Here is a 14593-nt window from a genome sequence, read left to right as displayed (position 1 = left end):
CTGAACTCACGCGCACGCACATTCTAACACTAGGTTGACCCACTGACGTGTGGGCCCGCATGGTTTAACCATTCCCTTAACCACCTAATTAGAACCTAATAAAATTGTTTAGTTGAGTAGCTGAAAATGACATGTGGACCCATTTCATTTAAAAGCTTGTTAAAAAAATATCTAATTCAATGACATGTGCCCCCCCACTTAATCTGTTAAATTAATTAAACTGTTAATTTACCCTGTCTCTATGACAGTTGGGTCCCACCAGCCAGTTTGACCAGTCAACGTTGACCTAGTCAACTGCTGACTGGACTATTGACTTTGACCCTGACCCCACCTGTCATACACTGTGGCTGGCACTGCATTATGTGGCAGAAGTATTTACTGATTAAATTTGGAATATAAATAAATCCATAAATTGAATAAACCTTTGAAAATTAATATAAAATAATCCGTAGCTCAAATGAAAATACTTTGTACATGAAAGTTGCTCAGAACGACGAGACGAATCCGTATACGCAGCCCGTTCGTCAGCCACACATCCCTAGCATAGCAAACTCACAACTTTCCCCCTCCCGTTCATCTGTCCGAAAACGCGAAACACCGGGGATACTTTCCCGGATGTTTTCCCCCTTCACCGATATCACCTACTACCGCGTTAGGGCACATCGAACACCGCGTATTGCCTTGTTACGCTTTGTGATGCTTTGTTTGCTCTATTATTTATTGTGTTCCCTCTTTGTTACTTCTTTCCGGTAGACCCCAAGAGTGTTGGCGACCCCCAGTTCGACTACAGAGTTGATGACCCCTTCTTCTTGCCAGAGCAACCAGGCAAGCCCCCCCCCTTGATCACCAGATATCGCCTATTCTTCTCTATACTACTTGCATTAGAGTAGTGTAGCATGTTACTGTTCGGTTACTCCTATTCTGTTGCATAGCCTGTCATTGTTGCTACAGTCATTGATACCTTACCCGCAATCCTAAATGCTTAGTATAGGATGCTAGTTTATCATCATTGGCCCTACATTCTTGTCAGTCTGCCTTGCTATACTATTGGGCCGTGATCACTCGGGAGGTGATTACGGGTATATACTATACATACATACATGCATACTATACAAATGGTGACTAAAGTCGGGTCAGCTCGATGAGTACCCGCAAGTGATTCTGATGAGGGGGCTGAAAGGACAGGTGGCTCCATCCCGGTAGAGGTGGGCCTGGGTTCCCGACGGCCCCCGACTGTTACTTTGTGGCGGAGCGACAGGGCAGGTTGAGACCACCTAGGAGACAGGTGGGCCTGGCCCTGTTCGGCGTTCGCGGATACTTAACACGCTTAACGAGATCTTGGTATTTGATCTGAGTCTGGCCACTGGCCTATACACACTAACCAACTATGCAGGACAGTTATGGGCACTCGACGTCGTGGTATCAGCCGAAGCCTTCTTGACGTCAGCGACGGAGCGGCGCGCGCCGGATTGGACTGGAACGCCTACTCTTGTATAAGAGAGGCTAGGTCTGCTTCTGGTCGCCCTCGCAACATGCAGGTGTGCAATGGGCGATGGGCCTAGACCCCTGCGCGCACAGGATTTAGACCGGCGTGCTGACCTCTCAGTTGGGCCTAGGTGGGGCTGCGACGTGTTGATCTTCCGAGGCCGGGCATGACCCAGGAAAGTGTGTCCGGCCAAATGGGATCGAGTGTGTTGGGTTATGTGGTGCACCCCTGCAGGGAAGTTAATCTATTCGAATAGCCGTGATCTTCGGTAACAGGACGACTTGGAGTTGTACCTTGACCTTATGACAACTAGAACCGGATACTTAATAAAACACACCCTTCCAAGTGCCAGATACAACCCGGTGATCGCTCTCTAACAGGCGACAAGGAGAGGATCGCCAGGTAGGATTATGCTATGCGATGCTACTGGAGATGCTACTTGGAGATGCTACTTGGAGGACTTCAATCTACTCTCTTCTACATGCTGCAAGGCGGAGGCTGCCAGAAGCGTAGTCTTCGATAGGACTAGCTATCCCCCTCTTATTCTGGCATTCTGCAGTTCAGTCCACTGATATGGCCTCCTTACACATATACCCATGCATATGTAGTGTAGTTCCTTGCCTGCGAGTACTTTGGATGAGTACTCGCGGTTGCTTTCTCCCCCCTTTTCCCCTTTCCTTTCTTTCTGGTTGTCGCAACCAGATGCTGGAGTCCAGGAGCTAGACGCCACCGTCGACGATGACTCCTACTACACCGGAGGTGCCTACTACGTGCAGCCCGCTGACGACGACCAGGAGTAGTTAGGAGGATCCCAGGCAGGAGGCCTGCGCCTCTTTCGATCTGTATCCCAGTTTGTGCTAGCCTTCTTAAGGCAAACTTGTTGAACTTATGTCTGTACTCAGATATTGTTGCTTCCGCTGACTCGTCTATGATCGAGCACTTGTATTTGAGCCCTCGAGGCCCCTGGCTTGTATTATGATGCTTGTATGACTTATTTATGTTTTAGAGTTGTGTTGTGATATCTTCCCGTGAGTCCCTGATCTTGATCGTACACGTTTGCATGCATGATTAGTGTACGATTAAATTGGGGACGTCACAAGTTGGTATCAGAGCCGACTGCCTGTAGGAATCCCCCTTTCCAACTCCTTGGCCGAAGTTGAGTCTAGTCATTGCAAAACTTTTACTAACTTGGCTGTGTGCCTTACGGGCCCATGTCGCCATTGGGTGGTATTAGGATCTTTTATTCCTCGACCTATACTCTGGGACTCTGATCTCTCTTCTATTCGGGTTAAATGATTTTTGCTAAATCTAACATTAGGATCTCGTTATCACTTTCACCCGGAGAGCCCCTTATTAATGATGATCGTCTGCGGCACGTGAAGACCGTGAAGATACTCTCCGTTGTTAACCCAAGAACTTATGTTCATCGCATTTGCAATTCCCCTTCCACCGTCAACCCTTATGGATAACTACTTGCAGTTGTTATTCTTACATTCATCCCCAGTTGGTCTTGTTATTACCAGATACATCGAAACACTCGTCGTTGTTTCGATAATCCTTTGAGCTTACCGCCTTGCTGTTCTTTGTCACCTGAATACCCCTATGGATAATTCTCGCACTTACCGAGTATCTGCTCATCCCCCAGTTGTTCATGTGTTTCACAATGGTCTTCGAAATACTATTCGATCCTCCAAAAATCCTTAGTAGCTTATTGCTCTGTCATACTTGTCTACTTGCATGATGGATGCTTTCCATATGTCTGGCAATATTCGTTAGTATCCTTAGGCATCGTCATTTTGATCCTTTTGATTCAACATGAGTGTGAATGCATGCAATCATCAGTTGATCCTTTTAAATTATCTTTCCGGCTCAGACGTCATTTTAAACATGAGCTGGTTCTCAACCAATCCAAATGTCGTCGATAGTACCCCTAAGGCTATTCAACTTATCCACCCCTAATCAGAACATTGCTTCTGTTCCCTTAATTTGGAAATCATAATTCCTTTGCATTTGAGCTCTGGATTAGTCAGTTGTTTCTATAATCCAATGCCCTTGCATTGTTACTTCCTCTGATTGTGTGCCGATGCTCACATCACTCTGTTATGGACCGACAGATCCTTTAATGGATTTTATCCGACATTGTCCTTCATATTCAATAACCTTGTGAGCCTTCCCTTGGATACATAATGCCTTTGGTAAATTGTATCATCTACTTTCTCAACCTTGCTCTACTTTCGAGCTTGTCATATTTACTCTTGAAACTTGTGGTATATGTTTCTAAGAAGCCCCTATGGGTTGAACCTATACCTTCCTTAAAAACCGTATGAACCGGAAGGTTTTGACAAGTCAACCCTTCTAGTGTTTAGCAGATAATTTTTTACCATACAACTTCTTTGAGAACGAGAAGTGAATGGAAGGTTATGCATTATGGAAGTGGGAGTCGACCTTGAACTTTGTGTTCATGCCCATGGACACGATGTAGATCTTATCATTAAAGCTTCTCTTAAATTAATTATCCCTTTGGTATAAGTTCATCCTATATCTGGGATCTGGCCTTTTGCAAACGTGGTTCCGACCATGTTCTCTTTTAAATACCATTTCTCGTGCAAGTTTAAGCACTTGTCTTCTGTAGAGCAATACCCCAGTCCAACCTCTAATTTGATCTGTCATCGAGTATTACCCCCCTGGTATCTTGAGATTATCATGGAACTGCGTAACTTCTTATGAGTTCTTCATCAAGTGCTACATTCCCACTGATTCCAATTTTTCACGGGCTCTGAGTTTTTAAACACTCAAAGACACCAATAACTGAACCGAGTCCGCACTACGGTTCAACAACTCTTCAGTAAGCTTCTATAAGTACGAGTTTGTACCCTATCACGCCATTCCTAGCCTATTTGACTATATCATTATCGTGATGATTCTAACTGGGCTACCTGGTCCTTATTCTCGAAGCACAATTTTCGACGTTGAGCTAAGCTTACATCAACTTTCCTTGTCATATCATTTTGCCTTGAACAACAAGCTTGATTTCGAGTTGGCATCGTACACTTGGTTCCAATAACATTTCACTTCATCATTCCTTTGATTAGATGTCAATTGTGTTCATGATGAGAAATACCCTCCTTGCCCTCAATGATTTTTATTATCATCGACAACACCCTTGACTTCCTTTTATCGCGAACTTTTCCACATTCTGAATACAACTTGCTCTCCAGCTAGTGTTGTGTTCTGCCTTGAAGTATTACTGTCTTTTATGTCGAGAATGTTGTGGGGATTGCTCCACCTCTTAGAAATTCTCGATATGATGATACTTCTCACCATCACCATTCTTCCTTGGTCCTCGTGTTGTTTTTAACCAGCATACCAATAGATGCTGTTTGAGTTCTGTACTTCTAGCAACCCTATTGCTTTGAATTTAACGATCGACAGTTCGTTCTTGGACCATTGATTATGGAATCGTCACTCTAACATTGATCTTCCTGCCTAAGGTCATATTTCAGGCACACCTTTCAACTAATGATTGATGGTGTATGTTTTCCTAGAGCATACAACATTATATCATTTGAATTGACAAGTGTCATCTTCTTGTTCACATTATTGTGGAAATCCATCCGTTTGGAATTCTCGATGAATTGTCGCTGAGCCCATCAGCCACCTTCTCATCCCCTCCTTGGTTTATTGATGAACTACTATTTCAGGAACTCGCTCCCATAGTTCATTTCCCGAGAATCTTGTAATGTCATTTCATTGATTTGTGTTGCACCTTTTCTTCTCGGACATCCCGAGTCTGAGGTATCATGACACCAATCAGATCTGAATCTCGGTCAGATATGATGGTTGGGACTACTTTCCAGGAGTTATGATGTTGGTCCTTTGATGACCCGGTAATATGATGTCATGCCTAGCACCCTAGCTGGAGGACCTATCATTATAATTTCTTTTGCAAGGATAACCTTTCTTCCTCGAGGAAATTGTAAGACTTATTTTATAAGTTGTTCCTGATGGATCCTTCGTGTATCCAAAGTCTGACCTTGCTTGAAACACCATATCATTGCTATCACGAAGCATGTCTATGGTACTCTGATTTTCAACAAGAACATTTGCAGCACAATGCTAAATTTTCTTTATCAAAATTTATCCAAACACCGTTGTATGGGTAATGTCATGAAATTTCTCTCCTCTTACCTAAAGAGTTTTCTACATTATATCCTGTCATGGATATCATGCTCTGCTTGTCCTTGGGAAGGATATACCCTTGAAATATGTGTTTAAACACATTTTCCTTTCCATTGTTCTGTTTAATCTAATAATCATATTTGCCTTTCCATTGGTTGGTTTAGCGTTTCTTGTGATCTATATGATCTAAGTAGTAATGTTCTCCTGCTTATGTAAACACCTCGGTGTACAATTCTGTCAGCAAGACCCTGTTACTATTGTTGATGACATTCCGGTAGCCACCGATGGACGAGAACTTTGCCTATTGGTCCGCCTTGTTCAACGAGCAGGGAAAAGGTTCTCTTCGTCCCTCGCCCTTGGTACCGACGATGTTACCGACATAATCGACATGCTACCCTCTGACCTGCCTTGCTATTATAACCGTACAAGATGTCAGCGCCTTTCCTACTTTAAATCCACATGGTGGGCCCATAACCCACAGTTCCACAGGATCGAAACCTGACTCTCCTGTACAACCTTTTGTCAAAGTTATTCCTCGCGCTTGACTTCATATGTAATTCACGGGCCACCTGCCTAGTGATCTATTATGGTATCAGACGCAATACTTATTCCCATTGCTCTGAACCCCTTTCACACTTCGTTTCAGGCAACGAACGATTGCCTATGCGCTTGAAACTTCTATTTTGCACCTTCTTACTTTGCTCTCGATATTTTCTTAAGTTTCAATTCGAGAGTTACTATCCGCCACCCTCCCTGATGTTCTCTACCAGATACGCGACCTTGTAGAGGTCAGTTCTTCCGAAGATACCCCTTATCATTTTTCATAAGGACGATGGAGATCTCGAAGAAAGGATGACGACTTGATCATGGTGACTTGAAACAGAGAAATGAAGACATCAACAAAAGGGATCAACTTCTTCGAAAGGGCAGCCAAGACCGAGAAGACTCGTTAGGTTGTTTGCTACCAGCACCTTCCCCCCGTACTCCACCGCTTAAATCTCGGGACGAGATTTCTTGTAGTGGAGGAGAATTGTGACGCTCGGATAATCAAGCTACAGTAAACCTATGCTAATGATGCCACGTCACCTCGATTACTGTTGCTAATCTCCCGTTAGTTCGAAATCAGATCGAATTCAAATTCAAGATCAAGCAAACATTAAAAAAATTCAAATGTTAAAACTAAAATGTTCGGAGTGAGCCAAATAATGCATAGGTAATTATGATGGAGAAACCCTACATATTTAGAGGTGTTTGAATGTCCTAACATAAATAAACACTAGCCGGAACAATTAATTAAATGCCCTTTTCAATTAATAAAATATTAGGCTAATTTATTTAGATGCCATGAGTTACGTGGCAGTAGTATATTTGTTTAGGCTGATATAGGAAACAGTTAGGTATTTATTTCAAACTAAATGAAAACTTAAACAAAGAAAAATGAAAACAAAAAAAAACCATGGCCAACCGGGCCGCGACCCAGCCGGCCGGCCCACCGGCCCACCTGTGCCCCTTGGCCTATATGGCCTGCCGTGCCCAAACCCTAGCCCGACCGACACCCGCAACCCCCACTCGCACCCACTCCTTCCCCCTCGTCCCACTCCTCCCTCTCGTCCTTCCCCGATCTAGATCGGGGCAACCCCCGATCCCATCGCCCCATCGGCGCCTCACGCCCGAACCTCCCCCTCGCAGCCTTTCCTCCCTCTGTTCCCTCCTGCTTCGCCCATCGTCGCCCCTGCTGCCCCCACCGACAACCTGCTCGCCTCCCTGTCCGGCCTCGACCGGTGCCCGCCTCCGCCACCACTGTCGCGCTGGCGTCGTCGCGTCCGCCGTGTCTCCCCATGGCCCCGGCGAGCACGCCTGCGCCCGAGGGCTGCCGTCGCCGCCACACAGCTTCTCCGTCGTCCTCGCGCCGCGCCTCCCCAAGCCTCTACTCTGCCTCACGCCTGTCGGCCCGTTCGGCCGCCGGACCTCACTGGCAGGGTCCATCCGGCCTCCCCGAGCCCTCCTCTGCAACGATGTGAGCATCCAGCTCCCCCCTGGCCTCTCCCTTCTCCTCCCTGTGCCCTCCAGCGCCAGTTGCTGCTAGCTCCGCCGTAGTCGTCGCCTTCCATCGCCCCCGACGATGTTTCGACCGCTCCTAGCTCCAGACGACGGCACAGCTCGACGCGGCGCATCACGCTTGCCCGTTTGACGCCCGGGTTGGCCCTTTTGGTCACCGGAGCCGCCGGCTCCGCGCGCGGGCCATCCTCTGAACTCACGCGCACGCACGTTCTAACGCTAGGTTGACCCACTGACGTGTGGGCCCGCATGGTATAACCATTCCCTTAACCACCTAATTAGAACCTAATAAAATTGTTTAGTTGAGTAACTGAAAATGATATGTGGACCCATTTCATTTAAAAGCCTGTTAAAAAAATATCTAAGTCAATGACATGTGGCCCCCCAGTTAATCTGTTAAATTAATTAAACTGTTAATTTACCCTGTCTCTATGACAGTTGGGTCCCACCAGCCAGTTTGACCAGTCAACATTGACCTAGTCAACTGCTGACTGGACTATTGACTTTGACCCTGACCCCACCCGTCATACACTGTGGCTGGCACTGCATTATGTGGCAGAAGTATTTACTGATTAAATTTGGAATATAAATAAATCCATAAATTGAATAAACCTTTGAAAATTAATATAAAATAATCTGTAGCTCAAATGAAAATACTTTGTACATGAAAGTTGCTCAGAACGACGAGATGAATCCGTATATGCAGCCCATTCGTCAGCCACACATCCCTAGCATAGCAAACTCGCAACTTTCCCCCTCCCGTTCATCTGTCCGAAAACGCGAAACACCGGGGATACTTTCCCGGATGTTTTCCCCCTTCACCGGTATCACCTACTACCACGTTAGGGCACACCGAACACCGCGTATTGCCTTGTTACGCTTTGTGATGCTTTGTTTGCTCTGTTATTTATTGTGTTCCCTCTCCGTTACTTCTTTCCGGTAGACCCCAAGAGTGCCGGCGACCCCCAGTTCGACTAAGGAGTTGATGACCCCTTCTTCTTGCCAGAGCAACCAGGCAAGCCCCCCCCCCCTTGATCACCAGATATCGCCTATTCTTCTCTATACTGCTTGCATTAGAGTAGTGTCGCATGTTACTGTTCGGTTACTCCTATTCTGTTGCATAGCCTGTCATTGTTGCTACAGTCATTGATACCTTACCCGCAATCCTAAATGCTTAGTATAGGATGCTAGTTTATCATCATTGGCCCTACATTCTTGTCAGTCTGCCTTGCTATACTATTGGGTCGTGATCACTCGGGAGGTGATTACGGGTATATACTATACATACATGCATACATACTATACAGATGGTGACTAAAGTCGGGTCAGCTCGATGAGTACCCGCAAGTGATTCTGATGAGCGGGCTAAAAGGACAGGTGGCTCCATCCCGGTAGAGGTGGGCCTGGGTTCTCGACGGCCCCCGACTGTTACTTTGTGGCGGAGCGACAGGGCAGGTTGAGCCATCTAGGAGACAGGTGGGCCTGGCCCTGTTCGGCATTCGCGGATACTTAACACGCTTAACGAGATCTTGGTATTTCATCTGAGTCTGGCCACTAGCCTATACGCACTAACCAACAACGCGGGACAGTTATGGGCACTCGACGTCGTGGTATCAGCCGCAGCCTTCTTGACGTCAGCGACGGAGCGGCGCGCGCCGGATTGGACTAGAACGCCTACTCTTGTATAATAGAGGCTAGGTCTGCTTCCGGCCACCCTCGCAACGTGCAGCTGTGCAATGGGCGATGGGCCCAGACCCCTGCGCGCACAGGATTTAGACTGGCGTGCTGACTTCTCAGTTGGGCCTAGGTGGGGCTGCGATGTGTTGATTTTCCGAGGCCGGGCATGACCCAGGAAAGTGTGTCCGGCCAAATGGGATCGAGCGTATTGGGTTATGTGGTGCACCCCTGCAGGGAAGTTAATCTATTCGAATAGCCGTGATCTTCGGTAACAGGACGACTTGGAGTTGTACCTTGACCTTATGACAACTAGAACCAGATACTTAATAAAACACACCCTTCCAAGTGCCAGATACAACCCGGTGATCGCTCTCTAATAGGGCGACGAGGAGAGGATCGCCGGGTAGGATTATGCTATGCGATGCTACTGGAGATGCTACTTGGAGATGCTACTTGGAGGACTTCAATCTACTCTCTTCTACATGCTGCAAGACGGAGGCTGCCAGAAGCGTAGTCTTCGATAGGACTAGCTATCCCCCTCTTATTCTAGCATTCTGCAGTTCAGTCCACTGATATGGCCTCCTTACACATATACCCATGCATATGTAGTGTAGTTCCTTGCTTGCGAGTACTTTGGATGAGTACTCACGGTTGCTTTCTCCCCCCTTTTCCCCCTTTCCTTTCTTTCTGGTTGTCGCAACCAGATGCTGGAGTCTAGGAGCCAGACGCCACCGTCGACGACGACTCCTACTACACCGGAGGTGCCTACTACGTGCAGCCCGCTGACGACGACCAGGAGTAGTTAGGAGGATCCCAGGCAGGAGGCCTGTGCCTCTTTCGATCTGTATCCCAGTTTGTGCTAGCCTTCTTATGGCAAACTTGTTTAACTTATGTCTGTACTCAGATATTGTTGCTTCCGCTGACTCGTCTATGATCGAGCACTTGTATTCGAGCCCTCGAGGCCCCTGGCTTGTATTATGATGCTTATATGACTTATTTATGTTTTAGAGTTGTGTTGTGATATCTTCCCGTGAGTCCCTGATCTTGATCGTACACGTTTGCATGCATGATTAGTGTACGATTGAATCGGGGACGTCACAATATCATTCATCACAACTTTTGGCCATATCACATCACAAGGCATATGCTGCAAAAACAAGTTAGACGTCCTCTAATTGTTGTTGCATGTTTTACGTGGCTGCAATAGGGTTCTAATAAGAACATTTCTTACCTACGTCAAAACCACAACGTGATATGCCAATTTCTATTTACCATTCATAAGGAACCTTTTCATCAAATCCGCTCCAACTAAAGTGGGAGAGACAGACACCCGCTAGCCACCTTATGCAAATAGTGCATGTCAGTTGGTGGAGCCTGTCTCACGTAAGCGTACGTGTAAGGTCGGTCCGGGCCGCTTCATCCCACGATGCCGCCGAAGCAAGATAAGACTAGTAGTGGCCAGAAAATTGACAACATCTATGCCCATAACAAGTTTGTGTTCTACACGTGCATAGAAACTACGCATAGACCTAGCTCATGATGCCACTGTTGGGGAACGTTGCAGAAAATAAAAAAATTCTACGCTTCACCAAGATCAATCTATGGAGTTCATCTAGCAACGAGAGAGAGGAGTGCATCTACATACCCTTGTAGATCGCGAGCGGAAGCATTCAAGAGAACGGGGTTGAGGGAGTCGTACTCGTCGTGATCCAAATCACCGATGATCCTAGGGCTGAACGGACAGCACCTCCACGTTCAACACACGTACGGTCAGGAAGACTTCTCCTCCTTCTTGATCCAGCAAGGGGAAAGTAGAGGTTGATGGAGATCCAGCAGCACGACGGCGTGGTGGTGGATGCAGCAACGATCTCGGCAGGGCTTCGCCGAGCTCTACGAGAGGGAGAGGTGTCGCAGAATGATAGGGAGGCGCCAAGAGCATGGGTGCGCAGCCCCCCTCTCCCCCCTCTTTATATAGGCCCCCTAGGGGGGCGCCGGCCCTAGGAGATCCAATCTCAAGGGGGGGTGGCGGCCAGGGGGGAAACTTGCCCCCCAAGCCTGGTGGAGGCGCCCCCACCCCTAGGGTTTCCAACCCTAGGCGCAGGGGGGCAAAGGGGGGCGCACCAGCCCACCAGGGGCTGGTTCCCCTCCCGCTTCAGCCCATGGGGCCCTCCGGGATAAGTGGCCCCACCCGATGGACCCTCGGGACCCTTCCGGTGGTCCCGGTACAATACCGGTGACCCCTGAAACTTTTCCGATGGCCGAAACCTGACTTCCTATATACAAATCTTTACCTCCGGACCATTCTGGAACTCCTCGTGACGTCCGGGATCTCATCCGGGACTCCGAACAACTTTCGGGTTACTACATACTAATGTCTCTACAACCCTAGCATCACCGAACATTAAGTGTGTAGACCCTACGGGTTCGGGAGACACGCAGACATGACCGAGACGACTCTTCGGTCAATAACCAACAGCGGGATCTGGATACCCATGTTGGCTCCCACATGCTCCTCGATGATCTCATCGGATGAACCACGATGTCGAGGATTCAATTAATCCCGTATACAAATCCCTTTGTCAATCAGTATGTTACTTGCCCGAGATTCGATCGTCGGTATCCCAATACCTCGCTTAATCTCGTGACCGGCAAGTCACTTTACTCGTACCGTAATGCATGATGCCGTGACCAGACACTTGGTCACATTGAGCTCATTATGATGATGCATTACCGAGTGGGCCCAGAGATACCTCTCTATCATATGGAGTGAAAAATCCCAGTCTCGATTCGTGCCAACCCAACAGACACTTTCCGAGATACCCGTAGTGCACCTTTATAGTCACCCAGTTACGTTGTGACGTTTGGCACACCCAAAGCACTCCTACGGTATCCGGGAGTTGCACAATCTCATGGTCTAAGGAAATGATACTTGACATTTGTAAAAGCTCTAGCAAAACGAACTACACGATCTTTGAGCTATGCTTAGGATTGGGTCTTGTCCATCACATCATTCTCCTAATGATGTGATCCCGTTATCAAGGACATCCAATGTCCATAGTCAGCTATTGATCAACAAGCTAGTCAACTAGAGGCTCACTAGGGACATGTTCTGGTCTATGTATTCATACATGTATTATGATTTCCGGATAACACAATTATAGCATGAATAACAGACAATTATCATGAACAAGGAAATATAATAATAACCATTTTATTATTGCCTCTACGGCATATTTCCAACAATATTGAACTCTTAAAGTTAATGTGGCCCCATTGCAACGCACGTGCGTTCTTCTAGTGTACACAAGTCTCGTGCTTTTGGTTAGCCTGAGCTAGAAACAAAAGCCGAATCACATCACATAGTGGATAGTGCTGAGCATCGACACAAGCTTCTGTCCTCGGATGCTTCTGTCCTCCGCAGGTTGGCCTCCACATCCGCGTACTCGCTGCCTCACTCCATGTAGAGGATATTCATTCCACGACCGGGTGCTGCTCGCGATGTGGGCATCTCGGCGGCCACCGCGCGCAGCTCGTCACGGGTTGGCCCTCGCGGAGCACGGCCTCTAAATTGTGCCCACTCTCTCGGAACAATACACAGCAAACACTCTGCGACACAACAGCAAGTAGCCAATTATTTGCCTTCTGTCCTTACCGAAAAAGGCTTTCGCCCCGCTTTATAAATAAAGAAAACCGCCATAGAGTGCACATACAGAGTTGAGTCCACACACACACCCAAGTCTCACAAAAAAGTATATAGGTTCTGCTGAGGGCACAACTCAACAAGCCCAGAAAAGAAAAAAGACAGAAAACGCCGGACGGAGACACCGCCTAGTCTGGCTCAGGCGGAGGCGGCTAGGGCGGCGGCGACAGGTGGACGACCATCGAACGGAGGTCGGCGATGAAGCTGAGATGGCGTCGCAGTCCAGGGGGCGGCTAAGCGGCAGCCAAAGCTGCAAGAAGCCCGAGAGTTTGAAAAGAGCGTCAGTAGCCCGACGAAGAGGAGTGCGCTGAATCACAAGCTTATTGCGGACAGTCCAGAGGGTCCAGGCGAGGATCCCAATCTCAAGCCACCTAATGTGGCGAGAAGTCGGGACATCTGGAGTTCGACAAATAAGTCCGGGAAGTTGGTGTCACATCAATCTCCACCGACCACTTCGCGAAAACAGCTCCATAGGAACTGGGTGGAAACGCAAGAGAAGAAGATGTGGTTCGAGTCTTTGGAAACCCCACAGAGAGGCCAGACGCCCATACCCTGGCCGTTTCGCTTGCGCACCTCCACCCCAAACGGGACCCGTCCGCGGATCCATTGCCACATGAAGATGCAGATTTTCAGGGGTAGATGGATGGACCACACCATTGAAAGGGGGAGGGGGCAGAGGAGGGGGCGATGGCCTGGTATAGCGACTTGGTGGAGAATTGGCCCGACGGCTCAAGGCGCTAGCACATCAGGTCAGGGCCACCATCCACCAAAGGTTCGTGGAGAGCAACACAATCAAGCAACTCACGCCAAGTGGCGGATTCCAAGGGGCCAAAAGGCCGCCGGAAAGCAAGGCACCCTAAGTCAAGAAGGGCCCTATCAATAGAGATCACGGTATCGACGGTGATAGAGAAGAGGCCGGGGAAGCGGGCTGCAAAGGGAGCGTCCCCGACCCAGCGATCGAACCAGAACAGCGTCGACACTCCGGATCCGACCGAGATGGAGGTCCCGATATGGAGGACCGAAAGAAGCTGAACTATCGACTGCCCGAACTGAGATCCGTCAGACTTCTGACAGAAGGCGAGGGGTTGGCCGCGCAAGTATTTGTTCTGAATGATGTCAAGCCATAGGCCACCGTGACCGTGCGAGATGCGCCAGAGCCAGCGGGAGAGAAGGGTGATGTTCATCCGCTTAGAGTACATGATGCCCAGGCCACCTTGCTCCCCGGGCTTGCAGATGTCAGGCCAGCTGACCATATGATACTTTTGCTTTGCCATCGTCGCCCGCCCTGTAAAAGCGAGACTGGACCTTGGCAATCTCCTGGTGTAGGATCTCGTGGAGGCTGTAGAAGCTCACGAGGAACAAGAGAAGGCTGGAGAGGGAGGAGAGACATTGATGGCTGCCCCCCCCCACTCTAGCGATCCTGGCGACCCCGTCGCCTGCGTCGGAGCGCTCCCGCCGCCAGCCGCCCCTTCCACCCCCTCCGGCGCGGCCTC

Source organism: Triticum dicoccoides, chromosome 5B (assembly GCF_002162155.2).
Source record: "Triticum dicoccoides isolate Atlit2015 ecotype Zavitan chromosome 5B, WEW_v2.0, whole genome shotgun sequence".
NCBI classification, from domain to species: domain Eukaryota; kingdom Viridiplantae; phylum Streptophyta; class Magnoliopsida; order Poales; family Poaceae; genus Triticum; species Triticum dicoccoides.
The sequence above is the reverse complement of the archived record's forward strand: the minus strand, read 5'-3'. Positions refer to the sequence as shown.